General features: G+C 40.7%; 1 pseudogene; it reads right to left on the reverse strand.

The window, feature by feature from the left end:
- Window positions 1-212: 212 nt before the first annotated feature.
- Window positions 213-5,617, reverse strand: LOC146607814 (uncharacterized; annotated as a pseudogene).
- Between the last annotated feature and the right edge of the window lie 231 nt (window positions 5,618-5,848).

Raw genomic sequence — 5,848 nt, forward strand, 5'->3', positions numbered from 1 at the left:
ACTGTAAACCAAGATCAACTCCTTGTGAACAAAGGTTGAACTACAATGATGATGCTGAGAAAATGAACAATGTCAGAATGTACAGAGAGGCAGTAGGTAGCCTTATTTACTTGACCTCTTGCACACGACCAGATTTGAGTTTTGTTGTAAGTAAGCTGTCACAGCACTTCAAAGAACCAGCTGTGGAACATTGGACTACTGTGAAACATGTTCTAAGGTACCTGAAACAATCAAAAGACAAGACATTGTGCTACAGGAAAAGTGACAAAGATTTGAGAGTACAAGGTCACAGTGACTCAGACTGGGCTGCGGATGTGACTGACAGGAGGAGTACTACAGGTTACTGCGTAAGCCTGAATGAAGGAGGTACTTTGGTGTCATGGCGAACAAAGAAGCAGCCAACTGTTGCCTTGTCAACTTGTGAAGCAAGGCAAGGCAAGGCAAGGCAAGTTTATTTGTATAGCACAATTCAACAACAAGGTGATTCAAAGTGCTTTACAGAGACATTAGAAACAAGAACAAATAAAAAGCATGATTTAAAATTGATTAAAACAAGCAAATAAACTAACTAACTAATTAACAAACAAACAAACAAACAACAGTATATAAAATCAAAACAGATAAAATCAGAACAGTAGATAAAATCAGTAGTTAAATGTAAGTTTTGAAATTTAAGCTTAAGTGCGGATTTGGTGCTTTATTCAAATGCAGCTGAGAACAGGTGAGTCTTCAACCTGGATTTAAATAAACTGAGTGTTTCAGCTGATCTGAGGCTTTCTGGGAGTTTGTTCCAGATATAAGGAGCATAAAAGCTGAATGCAGCTTCTCCGTGTCTGGTTCTGATTCTGGGAACTGATAAAAGACCGGATCCAGAGTACATAGCTTTGGCAGCAACAACACAAGAATGTTTGTACTTGACACAACTGTTGCAAAGCATGTATGAGCATCAAAAGAGACCGCCAAAGATTTTTGAGGACAATCAAGGGACTATTGCATTGGCAAAGAATCCTGTTAACAGACAGAGGTGTAAGCATATCGATATCAAATATCATTTTGTGAGATCAACAGTTAATGCTGGAAATTTGATATTGGAGTATTGTCCGACAGGTCTGATGGTGGCCGATGTTATGACAAAGCCAGCAACAAAGGGGAAGTTATTGAAGTTTGAGAAATATATGTTTGGAGTGTAAACAAATAGTAAAGAAAAACTGTTTCTTTTGGAATGCATGTAAAGCTGACAACGTGAGTACAAGTGGGGGTGTTGAGCTAGTTAATAGGTATGCCCTCGTTGTCATCTGTTGTGATTTTATTTTGAAAGGATGCTTCCTGTTATGCTGCAGAGTGCACGCGAGAGTTCAATAATAAAAACTAAGTGTTGTTCCGGTGAAAAGCCGATGCCCCACGTGTGATTATTCCTCCGTCTAGACAATATAAGTATCTTCAATATTCATGCAGATTCCGCTGGAAGACCCGTCTCTGCTAACAAACTGGTATAAAATTGAAAATCTGGAGTCGAAACTAAATAAAAATGAGAACTAATGAAAATGGCAAAACAATTAAAACCCTGGTGCAGAGATTGGCAAATCTGGCCAGGAAATGTTATAAAATGGATTGTCGGAACAGTCAGCGTTAAAGTCACCTTTGACAGTCCAGACTAAGATGGCGTTGAACATCTTCAAGGCGGAAGAGGGTTGGTGTGACCAAGGTGTGGTTTGGCTTGTTGTATGTTTATTTTGAGGTCATATGGCTCTGGATGGATCAGTTACCAGGGCATGGAAGGAGGACAGACTTATTAAATGAGGAGAAGGAATTTCCTGGGATTGGAGATCCTCTGGGTGAGTAGTTGACTAAAAGCATGCATAAAATAAAAGCTATTTTTCGTTATTGATTGGTAATAGATTGATAATTGGCCACATTTACAGCTGTATTGACTTGTTGTGGGCGCAGTCTACTTCATATTTAAGGACTCTAATTAACAGATTGAAAATGGAGACATTAAAGGAAGAGTATGCGGCGCCACGCTGTCAGACGCCAGTGACGGTGGGACTCAGTTATGAATCAGGTGAGCTGGATTCATGGCTGATTCAAAACATGGACAATGTTGTGTCTCCATAAGGGACAGTTAGCTCCAGGAGATAAGTGGCAGTCAGTGCCCGTCCTCGAGAAGGAGAGCATGTTCCTTTGCTGTGTCTAAAGTAGTCAACAGGTCCATATTGAAGTGAAGTTCATATTATTACAGGTTTTGTTTCTTGGCAATTCTGCAGACGCAGGCTCTGGGCGGAGCCGGGAGTTGAACAGATAGAACATGACATTTAAATTGATTTCATTCCCTAACACAGGATGACGAGACTGGAGCACCGACACTGGATAGGGGAAGGTCTCGTACTTTCTAAGATATGAGGTCACTAACCTTTTCCTTTAATTTTCTAGCTCCGTTGGTTTGACACATGGGAATGTGTCAAAAAAGGGGGGGAAGTTGAGTTTTAACATCAAACAAGGGTTATATGAACATTTTTATGACTTCATTTGTGTTTTAATAACTTAGGTACGGTAAAACTTAGGCTAATAATGACCCAAAAGGTTTCCGGACTTTTTTAGAGAATCAGTGAGAAGCATAAATCATTATTTCCATGTTTAAGCATTGATCATTGAAATGAACTGAATAGCATTTAGAAGATAAAATGCCTGTGTTCATGAGAAGCTGAGTACCACACTGGAGAGGAAACCGTGGGACAGTAGGCGGAAGCAAACACATGATTTTTGTGAAAACGGGGGGGGGAAATGTGAGAGTTAAAAATGGCTAATTTGTTTTTGATGTCTTTTCTTAATATGAGTGGTTTTAGTAATTTCCAGACACACCTTGCAAATGTGCTTATAATGAGTTGGCACTCGGTCTTTTGAAGGTCATAAGCTTCGTTCGGCGTGATGGTCCGGACTGATATGTTGCAGGTATTGACTTTGAGTGCAGAGGGCTAAATGCAAACACACTTACACACACATAGGATATGATTAGAATAAGTCCCTGGGACATTCTGAATATTCTAAACCAATTCTGAATCACCAGAAGATCAGTAGATAACAACATTAGATTATTAGAGCTAGGCAGAGAGGTGGTTTGGTTTTCTGTCTCTTACAGAGAAAGGAACAGACACCAGACGAGGTCACAGAGATATGAGGATCCTTCGCAGCGGAGACAGACACGGTGACTGCCGAGACACCAACTGGGTTCAAGTGTCATGGCGTTTGGGCTCAGATTAGTCACCTCAAAAGGATGGATCCCATAAACACAGCAATAACCATGAAGGGGTTGGCGGAAATCCGGGAACACCAGACCAGCAAGGTTCGAGAGGCTCTTGGGCAAAAGGGGAACACATTCCTGATCTTTTTTCTGGAGGATACACAGGACACACAGGACCCGAGGATTCACAGATCGTTGTTGGAAATCGGGGCAGAATAATCCCCTGATCTGTGCCACGTCTGAAGGGTTGTCTAACCCCTGAGGTTGAAGAAAGAAGAGCAGAGGATCACCCAACTGGACGACACTGGTGGCTGCAGCAATAAAATAAAGGCTAAAAGCTCCTCAGACAGAGGTTCTAGTCTGAGTACGTCTGAAGGGTATAAGGTAGCACCAAAATAAAGCTGTGGGAGAACTGGGGAGTGTCATCTGTACCGGCTACTGTTGTGATAATAGTTTTTCTTACATCTGAACTGCGCAAACTCAGAGGTCATCTCACATATGGTTCACCCAACAGGGGGACAAAGGACCTCAGGAGTGAGGAGAAATGAACCCGGCCACACTGGATTACAGGGTGTAGGTGAGCTCATTATTCTAACGAGCTCATCAGGGGGAGTGCGAGATTATAATATTATTTTATGCCATGTTAGACCCCTAATTAAAGATTGTGAATTATTATGTAGTTTTAGTTTGCATTATTCTCCTGAATTAGAAGAAGCTGATAACTATTGCATTTGTTAAACTGATTTGCATTACATTAGACTGCTGATTTAGTGTGAATGAATGATATTGTTTTATGATGCATTATACTGCTGAGTTATAAGAAATACTGTTCGCAGAAAGTCATCGCCTTATTTGTCTGATTAGAAGAGAACAGAACATACTGGAGTTTTCTGCCCCAAACAGGGAGCCAAGGTCGTAGCTTAGGCGCTGTGTGAGAGAAAGCATGTGAATGTTTAGGCTTTTATGATAAGGTGGGGGCCACCCGAGGCTATAAGAGTTTGATCAATGCTCCACCATTTTGAGATCTGATGCTGTCTGCGTATGGTGTCCATCTCCCACGCGTGTGATCATTAAAATCATTGTTTGACTCAACCCGGCCGGACCAGTGTTGTTCTTTGGGTTTTTCCTCTTGTGTCCATCCCCAATATTTGAATCCGTAACAGGAATTATTCTGCACATTAAACACACCTAACAAAGAGTCAGCCCAATTAAATTACCGGAGATGAATCAACTGTATGGTTATTTTGGAGTTTATAGTTTGTGCTGCTGTTAAACTTTACAGTATTGACTTCAGTATTCCTGCTGTTGGTGTAGCTAGACTACCATGTTGATCAGTAATATGTAATGTGAAATTTGATATTGTTACTTTGCTGGATTCACTTAGACACATGTCCAACAACCTTGGTTTATAAAGGAAATTACAGAAATTTGAGCTAACAAAACAGAGACTGGATGCCTGTGTCCATGAAAAGCTCCTGTGCCAAACAGAAATTTTAATATGGTCTAATCAGCTCTATTTCATAAATGACTTCTTAAACATTAAACATTAAACATAGAGCTGTATGAAAAAAGCTTACATCCGCTAAGACAAAGAGGGAGTCTTCATCTTACTTGTAATACTTCATCATGCGAAGTATGGCTGCTGTGCCAACCTTGTTGTTAGTCAAAACTCCCTCACTTTCTATCTGCTGGATGAGTGTCCTTATACCAAGGTTCCTTTGGGCTTCTGGCTGGAGAAATAATTAACAATCCTTCTGCCTTTGGTTATGAGGGCCTGACTTAAGCGCTCACTGATATCAATACCTGTGAGTTTGTGAAAGTGGTTCGAAAGACCTTTCCAAGTAAACAAGAATGGCCACTGCTCCTGAATTTCAGCTACTGAAAGTGAGGGGCAACTGTTGATAAGCTGGCGCTGAGAAATATATGTGAGGCACATGTAGTCATCCACATCAGGTCTCTCCACAGCTCCAAGTCCTTGTGAATTAAAAATTGTTAACAGAATGACTTTCTTTTCCTCTAAAGAAGCTGGCATTTCCTCCTCAGGAAGTTCAACTGGCTAATATAACCATAGCTATCTACAAGGCATCTAACTTTTTAGGTGAGGTTGCATTACTGTTGGGACTGCAGTCTTCCTCATTCCTGGTTCTCTTTGTTTCACAAAGTTTCACTGAACATGTTATCTTGATTAACATGTTCAACTCTAGATTTGATGCTTCTTAGTAGTGAATAATGTCCACAACCCAGTCTTTCTCCCTTTTCAGTAAAATCTGCAAATGTTTGAGGGTATCTGTTTACAATGATCTTAGCAACCTCTTCACAAGATGCACGTTTAGGATTTCTGCAGTGAACTTGCATGGCCTCCACAACAATTCTAACCATACTTCTCCTGTCCTCTGGATGAGCTGTCTCCTCTTGTGATTGCATGCAACAGTTGGAATGGAAATCTTTCCCAAGCTCCAGAGTAATGGTGACATTTAAATTCTTTGGTCTGTTGCCATCTAAAAATAAGAGAGAGAGATCACTGGAAAAGCAACTTTATATGGCTATTTCCAGTGTTGGGACCAACGCGTTATTAAGTAACGCGTTACAGTAACTACGTTATTATTGTGG

Source organism: Diplotaxodon limnothrissa, linkage group LG23 (genome assembly GCF_057381915.1).
Source record: "Diplotaxodon limnothrissa isolate DT_005_m linkage group LG23, D_limnothrissa_male_GT1.1, whole genome shotgun sequence".
Taxonomy (NCBI): domain Eukaryota; kingdom Metazoa; phylum Chordata; class Actinopteri; order Cichliformes; family Cichlidae; genus Diplotaxodon; species Diplotaxodon limnothrissa.